Here is a 22,609-nt window from a genome sequence, read left to right on the forward strand (position 1 = left end):
ATTATTTTTGATACCATAAACTCCCTCTGTGTACAACATCTGTGATATTGTTTGTAATATCCAGAGGAAGAGAAGATGATATTACTTCCCATATCGCAGAAGGTATACACACTTCTGTGATATTGTTCGTAATACTCAGGTATGGAGAGGATGATATTACACCTTGTATCGGAGGGGGCACACCTTCCTGTGATATTGTTTGTAATATCCGGGTTGGAGGAAATGATATTACTCTTCATATTGCAGAGGGTGTAGACTTCCCTGTGATATTGTTGGTAATATTCAGAAGGGGAGAGGATATTACACACAAGTGCATGCCTCCCTGTGATAATGTTCGTAATATCCAGGTTGAGAAAGGATAATATTACTCCATCTATCACAGGGTGTGTACACCACTCTGTGATATTGTTCATAATATTCAGGGGAGAAGAGAATGATATTACTTCTCTATGATAATGTTTGTAATAATATCGCAGGGAGTGTACACCTTTCTGTGATATTGTTTATAATATCCAGGGGCGAGAGGATGATATTACTCCCAATTTAGCAGGGCGGTACACACCCCCGTGATATTGTTCCTAATATCCAGCAGGGAGAGAATGATAATTACTGCCAATATCACGGGGGTGTACACCTCCCTGTAACATTGTTCATAATATCCAGGCAGTGAGATGATATTATTCCCAATACCATAAATATTCTGTGTGTACATTATCTGTTATATAGTTCATAATATTCAGGGTGGTAGAGGATGATATTACTCCCAAAATCTCAGGCGGTGTACACCCCCCTGTGATATTGTTCATGATATTCAGGGTGGTAGAGGATGATATTACTCCCAATATCGCAGGGGGTGTACAGCCCCCTGTGATATTGTTCCTAATATCTAGTCAGGGGGAGAATGATATTACTCCCTATCTCAGGGGCTGTACAGTCCCTGTGATACTGTTCGCAATATCTACGGGGGAAGTGGATGATAACATTTCCAATATCGCAGTGAGTGTACACCCCCCTGTGATATTGTTTGTATATACATGGAGAAAGAGGACGATATTACTTCCAATATCCCAGGGAGGGCACACCCTCCTGTGATATTGTTCGTAATATCCACGGGGAGGAAGGATGATATTATTGCAAGTATCGCACCCCCCTTTGATGTAGTTCGTTATATCCAGAATGGGAGAAAATGATATTACTCCCAATATCGCAGGGAATGTACACCCTTCTGTGATATTGTGTAATATCCGGGGGGGTGAGGATGATAGTACTCTGAATATTGCAGATAGTGTACCTCCCCTTTTGATACTGTTTGCAATATCCAGGCAGAAAGAGGATGATATCAATCCCAATATCGTAAACACCATGTGTGTACACCCCCCTGTGATATTGTTTGTACTATCCACAGGGTGAGAGGATGATATTACTCCCAATATCGCAGGGAATGCACACCCCCCGTGTGATATTATTTCTAATATCCAGGAAGGGAAAGAATGATATTACTCCCATTATCGCAGGAGGTGTACGCCCTCACTACTATATTGTTTTAGTATCCAGGGGGTGAGATGATGATATTACTCCCAGTATAGCAAAGGATGTGCATCCCCCCTGTGATACTGTTCCTAAAATTCTCAAAAGGAGAGGATGATATTACTTCCAATATCGCAGGGGGTGTATAGACTGCTCGTGATATTGTTTCTAATATTTTGGGAGGGAGATGACAATATTACTCCCAATATCGCAGGAAATGTACACTCACTCCAGATATTTTTCCTAATATCCAGGTGCGGAGAGGATAATAGAATTTTCAGTATCACAGAGTGTACACCCTCCTCTGATATTGTTCCTAATATCCGGGGGGAAGACGATGATATTACTCCCGATATCGCAGGGTGTGTACACCCCCTCTGTGATAATTTTCCTAATATTCAAAGGAGGACAGGATGATATTACTCCCAATATCGCAGGGAGTATACAGCCCTTCTGTGATATTTTTGCTAATATTCAAAGGGGGAGAGGACGATATTACTCCAAAATCGCAGGTGGTGTACACCCCTTTTGTGATATTGTTCCTAATATCCAGTGGGTGATATTACTCCCAGTATTGCGAAAGTGTACATCTCCCTTGTGATGTTTCTCCTAATATTCAAAGAAAGAGAGGATTATATCACTTTCAACATAACAGCAGGTGTACACCCCTTTTGTAATATTTTTCCTAATATCTTGCAGGGAGGAAAGAGGATGATATTACTCCCAATATCGCAGGGGGTTGTACACCCCTTTTGTGCTTTTGTTATATGTTTTTCTAATACCCCGGGGGTTGGGGGGACAGAAAACAATATTATTCCCAATATCGCAGGGGGTGTACACCCCCACCTTTGATATTGTTCCTAATATCCAGGTGGGCAGAGGATGATATTACTCCCAATATCGCAGGGGGTGTACACCCTCTCTGTGATATTTTTCCTTATATTCAAAGGAGAAAAGGATGCTGTTACTCCCAATATCGCAGAGGTGTACACCCCTTTTGGATATTTTTCCTAATATCTGGGAGGGGGAAACGGCAATATCACTCCCAATAGCGCAAGAGGTGTACATCTCTCCTTTGATATTTTTCCTAATATCCAGGACGGGAGAGGATGACATTACTCCCAATATCTCAGGGAGTACACCCCCTGTGATACTGTTCCTAATATCCAGCGGGGGAAGAGGATATTACTCCCAATATCGCAGGAGGTGTACACCCCTTTTGTGATGTTGTTCCTAATATCCCTGGGGAGGAGAGGATGATATTACTCCCAATATCGCAGGTGCTGTACAACTTCCTGTGATATTGTCTGAAATTTCCAGACAGGGAGATGTTGTTACTCTTAATATGGTAAACACGCTGTGTAGACACCCTCCTGTCATATGGCTTGTAATATCCAGGAGGGTTGAGAAGGGTGATATTACTCGCCATATGACGGGAGGTGAAGACCCCCCTATCATATGACTCATAATATCCAGGGGGTAGAAGAGAGTGATATTACTCCCCACATGTCTGTGGGTGGACACCCCCCTGCGATATCGGAAGTAATATCACCATCTTCTCCCCCCCGGATATTAGGAATGATATCACAGGGTGAGTGTACATCCCCTGCAATACTGAGTGTAATATCATCCTTCCCTCCCTGAATATTAGAAACTATATCACGGGGGTGGGGGGGTGTACAATGCCTGTGATATTGGTAGTAATATCATCTTCTCCCTCTCTCTCTCCAGGTACTAAAAACAAGATCACAGAGATGTGTACAATCTCTCTGCGATATTGAAAGTAATATAATCTTCTCCTTTCCTGGATATTAGGAAGAATATCACAGGGGGATGTGATATTGTATTTAATATCATGCTCTCCCCTCTGAATATTAAAAAAAAATCACAGAGGGGGTGTACACTCCCTGCGACATCGGGAGTAATATCATCCTCTCCCCCACCCGCCCTGCATATTAGGGACAATATCACGGGGGTGGTTGTACACCTCCTGCGATACTGAAAGTAATATCACCCTTTCCCCTTCTGGATATTAGGAACAATATCAGAGGGAGGGTGTACACCCCCTGTGATATTAACAGTAATATCATCCTCTCCCCCACTGGATATTAGAAACAATATTACAGTAGATGTGTACAGCAACAGTAATATTGAGAGTAATATCATCCTCTACCCCCTGGGTATTAGGAACAGTATCACCAGGGGTTGTACACCTCCTGCAATATTGTGAGTAATATCCTTTCCCCTCCTGGAGAGTAGGAAAAATAACACACGGGGTGTACACTCCCTGCGCTATTGGAAGTAATATCATTTCCTTCCTCTGGATGCTAGGAACAATATCATAGGGGTTTTTACACCCTCTGCGATATTGGGAGTAATATCACGATACACCCTAGTGGCTATTAGGAACAACATCACAGGCAAGGTGTTCACCCCTGCGACATTAGGAGTAATATCAACCTATCCAAAACTGTATATTAGGAATAATATCACAGGGGGTCCTACACTCCCTACGATATTGGGAATATTATTATCCTCTCCCCCGCTGGATATTAGGAAGAATATCACAAACAGGAGGTACGCCTGCTGCATTATTGGGAATGATATTACACTCTCATCTCCTGGGTATTGGTAACAACATCTACCAAGGGGGTGGACGCCCCCTGCTACATTGGGATTAATATCATCTTTGCTTCCCCCAGATATTAGGAGAAATATCACAGGGCCGTTGTACACCCTCTGCAGTATTTACAGTAATATTATTGTCTCCCAACCTTGAAATTATTAACAGTATCACAAGTGGGGTGTACATCCCTGCGATATAGAGAGTAATATCATCCTCTCCTCCTTTGATATTAGGAAAAATATCATGGGGGGGGGGTTGTACACTTGCTACAATATTGGGAATAATATTCCATTATTCCCAATAATCCCATGGTCTTCCTCACTGGATACTATGAACAATATCACAGGGGAGTGTACATTCCCTAAGATATTCAGAGTAATGTCATCCTTTCCCCTCCCCCCGAATATTGAGAACAATATCAAGGGGCAGGGGGGTGTTTACACTCCCCGCGATATTGGGAGTAATATTGTCATCTCCTGACCTGGATATTGGGAACAATATCACTGCGGGGGTGCACAGCCTTTGCGATATTGGAAATAATATCATTCCTCTCCCACCCTGGATATTAGGAACAATATCACAGGGTGTGTGTACACCTCCTGCGATATTCAGAGTAATATTATCTTCTTCCCCCATGGATATTGGAAACAATGTCACAGGGGGTTGTACACCCCCTGAGCTATTGGGAATAATATCCTCCTATTTCTTTCTGCATGTTAGAAACAATATCACAGGAAGGGTGTACACTCCCTGCACTACTGAGAGTAATATCATCCTCTTTCCCACAGGATATTAGGAACAATATCTCAGAGGGGTGTACACCCCCTGCGATATTGGGAGTAATAAATACTGCCCTCTCCCCCGGGTGTTCGAAACAATATCACAAACAGGGTGTACCCCCTCTGCGATACTAGGCGTAATATCACCCTCTCCCAACCTGAGTATTAGGAACAACATTGCAGAGGGTCACAGAGGGTGTGTACACCCCTGCGGTATTGACAGTAATATCATTGTCTCCCCTTAGAAACAGTATCACAAGTCGGGGTGTACACCACCTGCTATATTGGGAGTGATATCATCCTATCTCCCTCTGGATATTAGGAAAAATATCATGGGGGGGTGTACACCCCTTGCGACATTGGGAGTAATATCATCCTCTCAAACCATGGTAATTAGTAACAATATCACGGAGAAATGCACACCTTCTGTGATACTGGGGGTAATATCATCTATCATCTTCTCCCCCCGGGGTATTAGGGACAATATCACAAGTGGGGTGTACACCCCCTGCAATATTGGAAGTAATATCATTCTCCTTACCAGAATATTAGGAACAATATCACGGTAGTGTGCACACTCCCTCCAATATTGGGAGTAATATCATCCTCTCCCCTCTCCTGGAATATAAGGAACAATATCACAGGAGGGGTGTACGTTCCCTGCAATATTGGAAGCAATATCATCCTCTCCACTCTGGATTTTAGGAACAATATCACAGGAGAGGTTTACACCACCTGCGATATTGACAGTAATATCATCGCCTCCCCCATTGAATATTAGGAGAGTATCTCGAGGGGGGGTGTACACCCCCTGTGATATTGGGAGTGATATCATGCTCTCATCCCCTGCAGATTACGAACTATATTACAGAATGGTGTACCACCTCCTCCCTCCCCATAATATTGAGAGTAATATCCTCTCCCCCACTGGATATTATGAACAATATCACAGGGGCTGTACAACACATGTGATATGGGGAGTAATATCACCCTCTTCCCCCCAGATATTATGAACAATATGTCAGGGTTGTGTACACCCCCTGCGACATCGGGAGTAAGATCATTTTCTTTCCCCTTGAATATTATGAACAATATCACAGAGGGATGTAAACGCCCGGCGATATAGGTAGTAACATCATCTCCTTTCCCCGTGGATACTATGAACGGTATCACAGGGGTGTGTATACCCCTCTTTGATATGGCGAGTGACATCATCCTCTCCCACCCTGAATATTATAAACAATATCGCAGTAGCATGTGTATTCCCTGTGATATGAAGAGTAACATCATCCTCTCATCCCCTGGTTATTACAGACTATATCACATGGGGGTGTTCACCCTCTGTGATATGGGGAGTAACATCATCCTCTCTTTCCCTGTATATTATGAACAATATCGCAGGGTGACGTACACCCTTTGGGATACGGAGATTAACATTATCCTATCCTCATCTAAATATTACATACAATATCGCATTGGGGTGTACACTCCCTGCGATATGGGGAGTAACATCATTCTTCCACTCCTGGAAATTACAAACAATATCATAGGGGGTTATACACCCTCTGGTGTATGGGGAGTAACATCATCCTCTACAAGGAATCTACAAGGAACTTTAACAAATGTAAAAGAAAAAAACAACCCCATCAAAAAGTGGGCAAAAGATATGAACAAACACTTCTCAAAAAAAGACGCTTACATGGCCAAAAAAACATATGAAAAAAAAGTTCATCATCACTGGTCATTAGAGAAATGCACATAAAAACCACAATGAGATACCATCTCACACCAGTTAGAATGGCAATCACTAAAAAGTCAGGAAACAACAGATGCTGGAGAGGATGTGGAGAAATAGGAACACTTTTACACTGTTGGTGGGACTGTAAACTAGTTCAACCATTGTGGAAGACAATGTGGAGATTCCTCAAGGATCTAGAACCAGAAATAACATTTGACCCGGTGATCCCATTACTGAGTATATACCCAAAGGATTATAAGTCATTCTGCTATAAAGACACATACATACGTGTGTTTATTGCAGCACTGTTCACAATAGCAAAGACTTGGAACCTACTCAAATGCCCATCAATGGTAGACTGGATAAAGAAAATGTGGCACATATACACCATGGAATACTATGCAGCCATAAAAATGATGAGTTCATGTCCTTTGCAGGGACAGAGATGAAGCTAGAAACCATCATTATCAGCAAACTAACACAAGAACAGAAAAACAAACACTGCATGTTCTCACTCGTAAGTAGGAGTTGAACAATGAGAACACATGGACATGGGGTGGGGGGGTCATCACACATCGGGGACTGTTGGGGAGTTGGGGGTTGGGGGAGAGATAACATTAGGAGAAATACCTAATGTTGATGATGAGTTGATGGGTGCAGCAAACCACCATGGCACGTGTATAGTATACCTATATAACAAATCTGCACATTGTTCACATGTACCCCAGAACTTACAGTATAATAAAACAAAAACAAAAACAAACAAACAAAAAGAACAGGAGTTTCCCTGTACAAGATCTCTTTTCCTGCTGCCACCCACGTAAGATGTGACTTGCTCCTCTTTGCCCTCTGCCAAGATTGTGAGGCTTCCCCAGCCATGTGGAACTGTGAGTTCTCCATTAAACCCCCTTTTTGTAAATTGCCCAGTCTCGGGTATGTCTTCATCAGCAGCATGAAAACAGACTAATACAACACCTGAGTAGTGAGAGTGAAGTTTAATGAAATGATAATAATGTAAGCAAATTTAAAAATCATTGGATTTAATTTAGTGACTTAAAACACTGGATTACCATTATTGTATCGTATTGTATTGTATTGTATTGTATTGTATTGTATTGTATTGTATTGTATTGTATTTCATTTATTTATTTTTGGGATGGAGTCTTGCTCTGTCACCCAGGCTGGAGTGCAGTGGCATGATCTTGGCTCACTGTAACCTCTACCTCCTGGGTTCAAGCAATTCTCCTGTCACAGCCTCCTGAGTAGCTGGGATTACAGGTGTGTGCCACCATGCCTGGCTAATTTTAGTATTTTTAGTAGAGACAGGGTTGCCATGTTGGCCAGGCTGGTCTAGAACTCATGACCTCAGGTTATCCGCCGCCTCAGCCTTCCAAAGTGCTGGGATTACAGGCATGAGCCACTGCACCCAGCCTACAACTGTATTTTAAATAAGAATGTACTCTCTGAAAATTGTCATAAATAAATGTCAGTGTTGACTTCAGTAAGTCATCTTTATATGTGTTTTCCTGAACGTTTCTGTATATACATTTCACAAAACTCTAACATTACTACTGGCAGATTATATTAATAAATATATAAAAACAGTAATTCTTTTATTTTTTTCTAACCTGAGCTCTGGGACAAGATTGTTATTCTTGAACCTGAGCTTCACAATTAAATTAGATGTGCAGCTTTGACAATTACCTAATCATTGTGTGCCTCAGTGTCCTCATTTATAAAATAGAGATGAGACAGCCTCCTTCTCATGAAGTTATTTTGAGAATTAAATTACCTAATCCATCAAAAGAACATAGAATAGGGCCTAACACATAGTAACTACCCAGTAAATGTGCTCTGTTATTATATAATAGACTTCAGATATGGAAACATATGGTTTACTGACAACATTAGTTTCCAGAAATGCTTAAAACACAGTTAAGCATGCATCGACACATGTTGATACCAATATCAACTATTCCTAAAATATACCTCTGGGAACCTCAATTCAGCATGCCAAATTGGCATTTGTTCCTATTCATATGGTGAGTGCTGATGGAACACAAGAGACAGAGCATTAAGAGCAACTCAAATTTGCTCTTCCAAATAATTGATAGCTGTTTTATCACCCATCAGAGTATCAATCTGTCACTCGCTTAAGTCAAAATGTCAATCTTTGTTCAAAAACGATGTACAGAATATTGTACAACCTGGTTAGCTTGAAAGAATATACAATGTATTTATAATAATTTCTCAAATAAATTACTATCTAATTTTAATTGATTTAAGAGTGAGTCAAGAAATTATTCAATTACTCTCACGGGAAATAACAAGAATGTAAATGATTAACGTCAAATGAAGTATACCAAAAGAACAAGAGAGAAATATTTTGAACAATTAACTGTCACTGTAGAGGACTTTTATGTGATATTCAATCATTCATCATAGAAAGTACACCTTTTATATGAAACAATTTCAAATAGCAAGTTTCTTTGTACCAAAAGACCGATCTTAAGAAGTAAGACCAATTTAAATAATTTTACTTTCTTGTTTAAACTAATATATTCCAGATCTCTCTTGAACAGATGTGGTAAGCACTCCTCTCCCCACCACCACTGGCAGTCTCTTATCTGCCAAATATTTTAAAACCTAAATTGATGCATAGTATAAATGGAACCTTTAACAAATTGAGCACTTTGTCAACACTCAGGTTTAATGAACACACATCACTTGAATACTTTTTTTAAAGATTTTTTTTCCCAGATAATAAACTAGAATTTTGAGCTTGTCGAATGCAATCTGCTACAGAAAAGACCTACTTGTGCTGTCTCCTTCTTCCCCAAATAGCACCTAGGTCATAAACTATAGTACTCAGTCATTCTTAATTCTCCACAGAGGAGCTCCATAAACAATGACCTGTTATATCAATGACCTTGCCAATTAGAGTCACAGTAGGCACTACAATTGGACACATCATTTTCTGTTCTTCTGACATTTACAACTTCAAATCCTACTTAAAATTGTAGTTATTAGATTCAGTCCTTATAGTCATTAATACAGAATATCTTTATGACTCTTTTCGTTGATAGAGCAGATGTTAGACCTCAATGGTAGGGCTCCTTGTGTGCGCTCTAAGTTTTGGCAAGGCCAAGTTCCTCAGAGTCTGCAGAAGGACACCCTCCATTTAATATGAACATTGGTTCAGGAAGGTGAGGATGAATGTCTTTGTGGTAGTTAGACTGAGAGGTAATGAACAAATGTGTTACAGTCTTAGCTTCCCAGGCTTTCTAAAAGTCTTTTCAAATTACCTCCTACATAAGTTGGTGTTAACGATTGTGCAAGTCTCTCTTTAAGAGCTACTATGCTTAGACTAAAAGGGAATTTTCAATGCTTTAGGGAAATATTTTTTATCTATATTAAGAATAATTCTTTGCATACCTATGCTCTAGCTCTGCCTCTCAGCAAAGGAAAATGAGCTGTTCTGCATTTGTTTTTCAGTGCGAAGAAAGACATTTAATTTCTCAGGCAATGCATGGTAACTTAGAGCAATGTGTAGAATGTGAAATGGAAAATGCATACAACTACAAGATGAGTGGACTGTTTCATCCACAGACAATAACCCATCCCTAATGACTCATTTTCCTCTATATAAATTGAGAAATGTGACAAGGATGGAGAATGTTTTTCCCTTATAAGGAAAAAAAAATTACCTGCAAAGAAATGCTAATCATATTAGGTTGATGCATCCATTGGTACTACATCATCCTCTGTCCTCTGTGTTAGGAAATGCCTTATTATAGCTACTGCACAATAAAGAGAAAGAGATAAAAAAAATTTTAACAAACATGTTTTGACTTAACTTTCCTGGAATGGGGCTGTGTTATGAACTCTGTAACTACAAATTTAAAATCAAATGACAAGAATGTAAATAAAAATTAATAATTTGCTCTCTATGTTAACTTTCCATTAATACTTTTATTAGACTGTTAGATTATTCCTAACTAGGAATTAAGTTAAAAATGAAAGGGTTTTTTTTTTTTTTTCCAGACCACAACTTTATGTAATTTTCTCATTATGTATGCGCTTTAACCTTTTATCTGTTTCCTTAAAACACTTGACCTGATAATCAGGGATTAAATACAAGATAGACTTCTCTGCTTCTCTCTATTGTCATCTGCTCCAAGAGTACTCTTTGTTGTGTACTGTAATGTTGATTACACTTGATTATTTTTTAAATTCCTAGTCTATACTCTAATAAGGTTTTAAAACTGTACTCCTGCATTAACATTATGTATTGTGCACCACTGCCGAGCTAATGGGCTAGGATGAGTCAGATCCCCATATATTTTTATGGTTTTTTTTCTTAGTTTGTCTTCATTTCAGATTGAAAACTCCCTTTACTTAGCCAATTTTTTAAATGAACTTCATAAATCTCCTCACGTAAAGCACAAGCAGCAGAATTTATTTAAAGTGGAAAACTTTTTCTCCCAATACTCTTTTGTAGATTTTGCTGTAAAGGGAAATCAGTCTTAAGCAGTCAGGGCTGTTTTGCACTGAAAGAAAATTAAATTCCTGCATCCCTGTGCATACTGCACGCATGGAATGCTTTCCATATGATTTCTACCTACATGATCATCACTCAGCACTGAAAAAGCTCAGGGGCAAACGAAGGTCGGGAAGGTATGAGGAGAGCAACAAAAATCAAGATGAACTGAAAATGACTTAATTTCCATACATATTTCATCCTAAGTGCAGGCTCAAAAGAGAAAAGTGCTCACTCATCTCTCTCTTCTCCAAAGCCTTCCCTGCAGCCGCATTTCAGTTAAGTGAGGGTAAAATAGGCTTTTGCATTAAGTTCAGTTAACTTTTTTCAGATCAGTTATCAGAAGGAGTCCTATCTCCCTGTGGCTCAATTGTCAATTGAAGACACCAAACAATAACAGTAATGGAAGTGTAAAAGAACATGTTACAACTATCAGAGCACTTTACCAGAATTGTGTCATTTGATCCTTGCAAAAGCCATGACCAAAGATAATTTTAAATAATTGATGAGTAAATGGTGCTTCAGAGGTTAACTAATTTGAAAAAGTTCAACTGACATCAATACGTAATAGATTACATGTGCTATTTTCAGTATACCAAACAGCTTTAAAAGATACCCTTGTATATCTTGGTATGAATACATATTCGTCTATCAACTGAATGTTGGAAGTGTCTTTCATGAGGCCCTGTACTTTGTGGGGATTATCTGTTAATGAGCTAAATCCCCTAGAAATCGTGTATATTGATGTATTTGTGCCAGGAATATTATGTATCCCTGCTTGAGCCAGGCTTCCTTTTTGGTCTTTTAAACACTTTATTTAAATAAAAAGTAATACACATATACTCATGATAGAAAAATACAGATAAACAATAATAAGAAAACTTAAATTATCCATAACCCTACACAGATTTTTATTGTTGTTAACTTTTTTTCCAAATAATTTTAGACAGGAAAGAGCAGCAAAATTAGTACACAGAGAAATCTCAGATCACCTTTACCCATCTTCCCTACTCTTATAAAATCCTAAAAATGGTTCAATTTTCAAAACAAGAAAACTAGTATTGGCCCAATTTTTTCACTAATGCTTTCTTATTGTTTCAGGTTCTAATCAGGGATCCTATAATGTATTGTTTCGTGCCTCACTAGTCTCTCCGAGTATGTGACAGATCCTTAGTCTTTCCTTGTATTTCATGGGCTTGACATGTTTGAAGAGTACTGGTAAGTGCCTCAGTTTGGGTGTGTCTGATGTCTTCTGCTGATCAGGATGAGGTAATGCATTTTTGTCAGGAACATGACAGAAATGATGTGCCCTTCTCAGTTCATCACATCGTGGTGTAAATATATCTTATTGCTGGAAAGCTAATCTTGATTCATTGGTTAAGGTGATGTTTGCAAGGTTTCTTCACTATAAAATTACCATTTTCTCTTTGCAATCAACACAAATGTTGGGGAAGATTACTTTGAAATTATTCAAATAATATCATTTAATATCAAATAATATCTTTTTCTTAAATTTTGGCTCTTAAATTTAGCATTCATCAGTCGATTTTGCTTGCAACGATGACTTCTGTCATCATTACTTTTTTTGTCTTTTTATTTTTGAGACAGAATCTTGTTCTGTCACCCAGGCTGGAGTGCAGTGGTAGGATCTCTGCTCACTGCAACTTCTACCTCCAGGGCTCCAGGGATTCTCATGCCTTAGCCTCCCGAGTAGCTGGGATTATAGGCATGTGCAACGATACCTGGATAATTTTTGTATTTTTAGTAGAGACAGGGTTTCACCTGTGATCTATGAACCGGTTATCTTACATGTTTTTTAAAAAAGAGGTACTATGCAAATGGAACTTAGGAAAGGACAGACCTGTAGATAGGGAGATTGTTTTGGGCTATACAATAGATGCAGTCTAATCACAGGAGTCCCTAAAAGTGGAAAATAAAAGAAGAAAGATGGGTCACAGGGATACAACCTGAGGACCTGACCTGTTTTTGCTGGTTTTGAAGATAAAGGAAGGGAGCTGAAGCCAAGTAGTGGCCTGGCCTCTACAGGTTCAGATCAGTCACTGACTGACAACCAGCAAGAAAATCGGGTCCCTGGCCTTTCAATGTCAAGGAACCAAATTATTTCATCAACTTCATCAACAAAAACAACATAAAAGAGCAAAGAAATGAATTCTTCCCTAGAACCATTAGAAAGGCATGTGTGATGTGGCTGTGTCAGACTTCTGACTTACATTATTATAAGATAATAAACTTGCTTTGAGTCAGTAGATTCATACTCTTCTGTGATGGCCACAAATAAAAATATAATAAAACTATCTTTTCTTTTCTTCCCTTAAATTGTTCCAGATTTTGCCACTGGGAGCTCCTTCATTTGAGCTAGGTCGCTTGCTCATCTTGATGGCTGTTGGTAGCACTTTCTTCATTTGAATCAACTATGCAGTCAACCTTATCAGTAGACTAAAAGTCTGATAATCAAACTAAAAGTCTGATAATTTCATACAAATAGAATTCATCTTAGATTTTCTTTCCATGGTCAGAGGAAAACCATGAGAGAATACAGTTGACCTAGCCACTATAATTTTTAAGAGTTAATTTAAAATATTATAGTATGGAGGCATTGGGTTTGACTCTTTGCCCCAATTTGTAAGAAACTCCTGAGCTGCGTGCGTGCGTGTGTGTGTGTGTGTGTGTGTGTCGCTGTCTTTTCTAAATCTGATACTAACTGGGAAACTGGAGGTAGGCCAGGACTCAGGATATAAAATAATTTAAGGAATGGGTAAGAGGCAGGAAAAAAAAAATACATGCCCACTTCTACCTTGCTGTGTTTACAAAGGCTAGAGGTGATGCAATTTTAGGCCATTCCTAAAGTTCACTGCATCATTACCATAGCCATTTTTCTAATAGTAATTAATGCCTAGATTGACATCAGTATATGACTTTTTTAAGATACCACCTTTCAAGTTAAAGAAGTAATATAATGACATCAGTCCATTCTAAGGAATTTCTTATTAATATCCAGTCTTTCCAAAAAATTAGGCTTTGCATGAAACAATGTGGTAAGGAGGGTGCAGTGAACATTTAAATAAGAAGGGATGCCTTGGAGTGGGAAAAATGGGACCTGGAAAAGTATCTCAATTTATCTGGTTCAGGGCTGATCAGGATCTCATGTGCCTCCAAACTCCTCACAAACTCCTCCGTGGTTATTTTGATAAAAACAAATTTCTTAAGTTTCTTGAGTACAGAAACAGCATCTTATTTCACTTTGGTTTCTTAGCTCAGTTCTAGCATATAGTGTATTGTTTCTAGTATATGTTTATGGAATTTAAAAATGGATTAAAAATCAATAATAATTTGAAATAATCTGTAATGTATGTAACAATTCTGCCATGGAAAATATTCTTCACTGAAAATCAAGCTTCCAAAGGTAAAGAATTCATGTTTGTTTTATAAATAAATGTCAGTTATTAGTATACTACAATGCCTCATATGCAAACTTGCAGTTTTATTTTTTAATTTCTCCTCAAAATGTGCTGGTAGGCTAATTTAAAGAAAATTATATATAAAAATGTATATACACAAGCATACATTAGCTAGAGAATATATATATAGTGTGCGTATTATATATGTGTGTGTGTGTATATATACACAGAATTAATCATCTCCATTGACATTAAGAACGAATAGGAAAATAAGAAGAGTCAGTATAAAATTCAACAGCGGAAGACAAATACCTTTATAAGACTTTTTATACTGAGAAATTAAAGTATATGTGAGACGATAATTAATAAAAACTAATAGCATAAACACTACATAAAAAAGCTTTATGCCCATTTGATATTAAAGCAATATGCTATATATGGTCATTTTTGTTTGACAGTGGCTTAAAGGAAGTGTAATTTAAAAGCTTCAGTTAAATCTCTAGATCTAACCATTGATTAATCTTTTAGGATTTACTTTCACTTAGTATCTTTCTCCCTCAATCTTTTTCTTCCTCCCTTTATTTTATTAAGCTATTTTTCTTGTCAACGGAGTCCATGGAAGATGTCTGAGTAAAATCATCCATAAATATATTAGCTTTGTTCAGTATCACACATTTTTAGGAATTTGAATGGGGAAAATCATCACCTTAAGGAAAATGTCAGTGCTGAACAATATTTTATCACTGTCAGGATTGTTTTTAGGTGATTTTTGAGCCTATATTTTTTTGCCTCCAACACAATAATACCAATATTATTTCAATAGTGTGGTAGCAAAGCAAAGAATCAATAATTAATGTTTAATCTGAAACTTTGAGTTTGCTTAGACAATAAGTACATACATCTCAGATTAGAATAGTGGAGTCATATGAGTTGCTAATACCCATGACCTAAAATTGCTTTCCATTCTTCAGTATTCATCTCCTTTTTTCTTCAATTTTTCCCGTTTGTGAATCTTATTGTCTTTTTTATCCATAATAGCAACTAATATATGAATACCAGCTTATGTTTTTGTAAGCTACACCAAATTTGTATAGTGATTTACAAATCTTTCCCCACATGTTAATATTTGGGTCTATCTGTAGCCTACACAACGGTTATTAACTTTAAGATCCCACCGCCATTTCCTAAAACACAATAACACGCCAGTAAGTTGACCTCTAAATTTCCAAAGATACGTATTTTCCTACAGCAATTACTTGATGCATAAAACAAAATACAGCTTTAAATAAGTATACAATAGATGCAGAGTGCAGGAGAAAGGGACATAATTTATTAGATATTGAAATAAAGTGTTTATAGTCCACATTTCTTTTCCTATTAATTACATACTTTGAGTCTAACTTCTGTAAAAGTCCTAACAATTGGCCGGGCGCTGTGGCTTATGCCTGTAATCACAGCACTTTGGGAGGCCAAGGCATGAGGTCAAAAGATGGAGACCATCCTGGCCAACATGGTGAAATCTACTAAAAATAACAAAAATTAGCTGGGCGTGCTGGGGCGTGCCTGTAATCCCAGCTACTCGAGAGGCTGAGGCAGGAGAATCGCTTTAACCAGGGAGTCAGAGGTTTCAGTGAGCTAGGATGGCGCCACTGAACTCCAGCCTGGCAACAGAAGGACAGAGCGAGACTCCGTCTCAAAAAAAAAAAAAAAAAAAAAAAAAAAAAATCCTAACAATTTATGGTAGCCAATCTAAAGGGTCTGTAGTGTACTTCTCTGCTCCCCTTTCCCAATCTAAAAAGTGTTCAATGCATAACTTTAAAAAGATTTTAAAATAGTAAGATACACTAGCGTTGTAAAAGTGTTATTAAAGATGTAACAATGCATATTGCTCAAGGCATTATAAGTGATACAATCTATTTGCAAAGCAATTTAGTGAGATAAATCATGAACCTCTAATGGAGTTAAATATTTCTCAAAATAAATCTGAATCTGAATTTTTTTCCTGAAGGAATAATCTTCAATAGACAAAACCAGCACATGCCAAAACAATATTGAAACAGCAATTATAGCCAAAATTGAAAGCCCATCAAATGTTTATTTTCAGGGAGTCTTCAAGTATGATTTATTCATTCAATGCAATATTGTGCCACTATTATGTATGTATTTAGGAAATTTGTTTACATAAATGACATACTATACAATAGGGAAAATTAGAACACTAAAATTATATGTTAAATATGATTACAATTACTTTTTGAAAAGTCATTCAGAGGAAAAAAAAATGAAAGCATCAACCTAAAAAGTCTTTAAGTGATAAGTAGTTTTGCTTTTTTTTAATCCCTCAAGTAACTTTTAAAAGGGTATTGTGAGGGCTTTTTCTCAGTCTCTCTTTCTTGACCTTTCCATAGCATTACTCAATGTGATTTATCTCTTGGTTTCTGAGTAAATTCTTTTTCATTTGCTCCTATTATTTTTTCTGTTTTCCTATACTCTGCTTGCTAATTGCAGATGCATACCCTGAAAATGGAGGTCCCAAATCTGCTGTATTCAATTCTATTTTAAGCGTCATTTGTGTATTTTTTAACACTTGGTGAATAATTTTTCATCTCAATGTCCCACTCAACCCCACAAACTGAACATATATAAAGGTAGCACAATTATTCTTCTGGCTCTATACACTCTCAATCACTCTTCCTCCTCTGCTCTTCTATTTTTGGGCCCATCTAGCTGACTCTATAGTCCATTTACTCACCATACAGATTGCATTTATATAAATTTAAAAAAAAAACAGTTGTGCCAGGTGCAGTGACTCACTCCTGTAATCCCAGCACTTTGGGAGGCTGAGGCGGGCAGATCACGAGGTCAAGAGATCGAGGCCATTGTGGCCAACATGGGGAAAACTCGTCTCTACTAAAAATACAAAAGTTAGCTGGGTGTGGTAGCACGCGCCTGCAGTCCCAGCTACTGGGGAGGCTAAGGCAGGACAATGGGGTGAACCTGGGAGGCGGAGGTTGCAGTGAGCCAAGATTGTGCCACTGCACTCCAGCCTGGCGATAGAGTGAGACTCCGTCTCAAAAAACAAACAAACAAACAAAAAACAAAGTTGGATATATTTTTAAAAGAAATGTAAGATAGTTCTAGAGCTGTATTGTTTGTTTGCTTGGTTGTTTCTCTGTTTTTTGTTTTTGTTTTTGTTTTTTTTAGAATCTCTATCAGTATGGGGAGGAGGGGAATTTGTTGTGAGGTAAGACAGTGTTGTCTAATGGGAAAAGCACGGACTTGAAAGCCAGAAAAACCTGCTCAAATCTTTTCTTTTTCATGTGCTAACTGTGTGAATGTGGACTACACACTTAATTTTATCAGACTGAGTTTTGTAATCTATCAAAAGGACATAGTGAAATGTAACATATAAGCTTATTGAATATAGAAACTACTCAAACATGTTTTTTTGGACATAATGTTGAAACAGAGAAAAAAGGGTAATACCTGACTAAATTATGGTATCTCCATAGCGACTATCTTTGGAAAGTTTATATTACAAGCAGCAACTAAACCTAGAATTAACTCCAAATCTATGACATCCTTGACTAGGAGTTCAACCTATATTTTAGAACATTAGTGGGGGGGAAAAAAAAAAAAAACCTCTACTTGCCAAGATTTCCATTTGTGTATTTAAAACAATTGACTGGGCTGGGCACGGTGGTTCACGCCTGTAATCCCAGCACTTTGGGAGGCTGAAGCGGGCAGATCACAAAGTCAGGAGTTTGAGACCAGTCCGGCCAACATGGTGAAACCCCACCTCCAGCAAAAGAAATATAAAAATTAGCCGGGCATGGTGGCATATGCCTGTAATCCCAGCTACTCGGGAGGTTGAGGCAGGAGAATTGCTTAAACCCGGGAGGTGGAGGTTGCAGTGAGCTGAGATCATGCCACTGCACTCCAGTCTGGATGACAGAACAAGACTGTCTCAAAAATAAATAATAAAATAATAAAAATTTAAAATTAATTAATTAATTAATTTTTAAAAATTAACTGTTAGAAAAATTCTTCTTTGTGTGGACCCAAACTCTCTCTCCTATTAAATAGCACTTCCCTTAATTTAAAGTCGTTGACTGCAGTGATGCTGAAAGGAGTTATATACATAAAAATTATTCAAGAAAACGTTTTTAGACTTCTACCATGCTCTCTACTAAACCAAATGTGCTTATACTAAACAGCCCAGATTTCTAATCTATCCTGGAAGTGATGCAAAACAATTTAGTTATATAACTCATGAACCTCTAAAGGAGTTAAATGTTTCTCAAAATGATTCTGAATCTAAATCTAAATTTTTCCACTTCTATCAGCAACTTATTTACTCTTTTCAGAAATAAATGTAAATATGAAGAGTTCCTCTTAATCCAGAAGAGAACACATTACATAAAGCCTGACATGGAAAGAATACTTCAAGTTTGCCATCCACCCTTGTTCCATGTTCCACATTCCTATTCTTAAAGGTGGAATTCCACATATAATTGTCATCTGTGCCATACTACTGAGGCTTATGAGCTAAAATGCTGAAATTGGGCATTTAACTATTTTCCCACATATGCTCCTGTTAAACTCATTGCAATTCTTTACATCTATATTGCTTTTGAAAAAGCTGTATCATTAGACCCAAGAGAAGAACCTAACATTATATTAAATTGTGCTTTTAAGATTTAGTGTATCATTCATTTTTTATCATTATTCTACAACTATAGTATCCATTTTCTTCATCAAACTTTGACATTTGAAAATATAAAAACTATGAATCTATGTATTTTCTGTGGTCACTGATAAAGGTTTTGTTAAATATAACTAAGCCTGTAATCCCAACACTTTGGGAGGCTGAGGCAGGCGGATCAGGAGGTCAGGAGATCAAGACCATCCTGGCTAACATGGTGAAACCCCATCTCTACTAAAAAAAAATACAAAAAAAAAAAAAAATAGCCGGGAGTGGTGGTGAGCGCCTATAGTCCCAGCTACTTGGGAGACTGAGGCAGGAGAATGGTATGAACGTGGGAGGCAGAGCTTGCAGTGAGCAGTGATCACTCCACTGCACTCCAGCCTGGGTGACAGAGGAAGACTCTGTCTCTCTCTCTATATATATATACATAACAAAGCACCTTTATCTCTTTTGATATCAGTTCATTAGTCGACAATATTAAAGTGTGAATTAACTGGTTATAAATGTACTTATGTGCTAAAATCTGTCAACTGACTTGATGAAATCAGAGAATGTAATTTTCATATACACATACACACACACAAAGAAAATGAATCTAAGTTTTAATGAAACTTTCTGGTCCTTATTGACTACTTCTCTCTCTTCTATATCTATAAAAATTTTGCTTGAATATTTATACTAAAACCCAGCAAACAATATCCAATACATTCTTCTATGCTTCGTTCCCCTTGGAATTTTCTGAAGTCCTCTTCTACTTTTTCACAGCTTCTCCAAGATCATCAGCAAACATAATACCAATCCCATTTTGTCACATCCTAAAATGTGTTTTATCCAAGCCTTGAAATTTAACCTTATCCAAAACATCTATGGACTTTCAACCTGGGAATTTTTGAGAGTCACTTCATCCTTGAAACCTATGTCCAAGATTAGAAACTCTATAGGTGTTCTAACGAGCAGCTGGGTTTATGAATCACTTATCTTATATCTCTGGCTTCAATTTTCTTCTATCAGTGCTAATCTTATGAATACATCTATCTCTAACAGGACGTAAATCCTCTGTCTCTAAGAGTTTCTTTATACAAGTGGAACTCACATGTGGACGGGCCAAATACAACAACATTTAATAAACTAAAGTAATAAAAGGAGATATTTTCTTTTAATAATTATTATCAGGCCTACTTTTGGTCTTCAATCCTTTCAAAAATTATCATTTTAAATGACTTCCCTGTTGTTGTTATCTGTAAATCTCATGCAAAAATATGATCTGTGGAGGCTTTCCACTCAGGAAGAGCCCTTTAGAAGGTTGTCAAGATTTGTTTAGTGTAGGCCTAATGTGCAAAATTAATACTTGATATACTCTGAGGTGGCACATTACAGGTCACTAGGACTGATGCGTTCTCATCAAGGTTGTAAAGACAAATTTGAGGTATTTATAAAATCTTTTGCTGGCCTTATAAGCATATATCTTTCCAAGGAATATTTGTATTTGTGGTATTTAACAAGCAAGGATTTAGGGAATCTGAATCACAGCTATATAAATTTGAATCTGAATAATGAAATGCATTCCAAGAGTATTCCAAGACCTATTGTGACTGAGACTTTTTACACTACCTTGACCTGGCCTAGATTGGTTCAGGAATTACCTCTAGTTATAGAATAGTATAGGTAATAAAGACTGACATATTTATAATTTTCAAATATAGTGTATCTCAATGCCTTGAACATTATGTGAATTTATGATTACAATTCTCAAGAAATATAAATAGAGTTAAAAATAATAGATTTTTAACAAAAATAATACAAGACATATTACTACTTCTTTATAAAGTGAGATTTAAAAGATTAGAATCAACTATTCACTCTAAAAAAAGTTGGAGAACTATTGAAACAATGAAAAAAATCTGAACTATGTAAATGTGGATTTATTTACCACAAAATAAATAGTGTCATGTTAATTTCACTTCCAAAATACTGTTGAGTTTGTCTGCATTTTCCTAACCCCACAGGAGCCATCTAATTCAAGATACTATCATTTCACCTGAATGAGGTGTATAACTAGTTTTGACTCTCTATCCTTCCTCTACCCTAATATATGTTCCATGTTCCCCTGAGCATTTTAAAACTAAACTTAGGCCTGGGTCAAGATGGCAGACCGATGACATATCTTCACACTATATCTCTCATGAGGTAATAAAGTTATTATAAAGAAATATACAAACAACGATATGACCCTATAATAAAGAAAATAGAATGAAAGTCATTAATAGAGAAGAGATTTCACAAATTCTGGTGAAGTACACTTGAGAAAACACCTAGAATTCTGGTGGGCAGTCAGTTCCCCCAACACACATTCAGGAAAACTAAAAATGCAAAAACAGAAAGTTAAAAGTGAGGAACAGAGATGAAAAGAGGTATTACCTGAAGGTTTCATTTGAAGGGTGTCCAGTCTTTTTGCTTCCCTGGGCCACACTGGAAGAAGAATTGTCTTGTGCCACACATAAAATACACTAACACTCACGATAGCTGATGAGAAAATAAAAAAGGTTCATGCATAACTCGTGTAACATTTTCAGAAAATTCACTAGTTTTTGTTGGGCCACATTCAAAGCCATTCTGGGCTGCATGCATGCCACAGGCCATGGCTTGGTCAAGCTTGAACCTTTAAACAGAAAAGAGGCAATGATGCCACCACTCCCCTAAGCTCTGGAGAAAAAGGAAAGCCATAGAAATTTAAGTCTCTGCTAAAACAATGATTATTATAGTTTTTTAAAATCAAAACTGGAACAAAGTGTATGGAGAAACTAAGGCCAATTTTAAAACCCCAGAATAAAGTGTTCTAAATTTTTGCACATAATCGCCTCAGTAAAATATCGTGCTTTATCCAAAGTGAAAGAAGTCTGTTGAAACTTCTGTCCACACATACATGAAGCACAATCATCCTTTGCTTTTCCTTATGTTATATATGGAGGCATGACCAGGAATTGCTAGATATTTCAGGAAATATCAAAAGAGATAAAGGTGCTTAGTTATATATATATATTTTCATATATAAAATATTTTAATTGAGATATATTATCTGACTAACAGAAGTTCAAGGAAAAAAAGAACACAAAATGAAAGTGGGGTATAATAGAAGATGATTTACTGAAGTTTAAGAGAGGAAAAAAAAAGGATTAGATAAATTGTTGATTAGGGTGAATAAAAATTTAGTTACCCACACCCGGAAATTTTATATTACCGGTGATAAAAAAGAAGAACCCGGAAATTTTATA

At 37.3% G+C, this 22,609-nt stretch overlaps 2 long non-coding RNA genes across 2 annotated transcripts in view; one reads left to right on the forward strand and one right to left on the reverse strand.

Moving 5' to 3' along the window:
- The window catches only part of LOC139355665 (uncharacterized), a 30,719-nt gene extending 17,046 nt beyond the window's left edge, over positions 1 to 13,673 (forward strand). The window contains exons 3-4 of the long non-coding RNA XR_011606495.1: positions 12,312 to 12,428; positions 13,557 to 13,673. This is a non-coding gene — a long non-coding RNA (uncharacterized lncRNA). The remainder of the gene's footprint in view (positions 1 to 12,311; positions 12,429 to 13,556) is intronic.
- The window catches only part of LOC139355666 (uncharacterized), a 32,977-nt gene extending 10,966 nt beyond the window's left edge, over positions 1 to 22,011 (reverse strand). Inside the window, exon 1 of the long non-coding RNA XR_011606496.1 lies at positions 21,756 to 22,011. This is a non-coding gene — a long non-coding RNA (uncharacterized lncRNA). The remainder of the gene's footprint in view (positions 1 to 21,755) is intronic.
- Positions 22,012 to 22,609: the final 598 nt, after the last annotated feature.

Source organism: Macaca nemestrina, chromosome 8 (assembly GCF_043159975.1).
Source record: "Macaca nemestrina isolate mMacNem1 chromosome 8, mMacNem.hap1, whole genome shotgun sequence".
In the NCBI taxonomy this organism is placed as follows: Eukaryota; Metazoa; Chordata; class Mammalia; order Primates; family Cercopithecidae; genus Macaca; species Macaca nemestrina.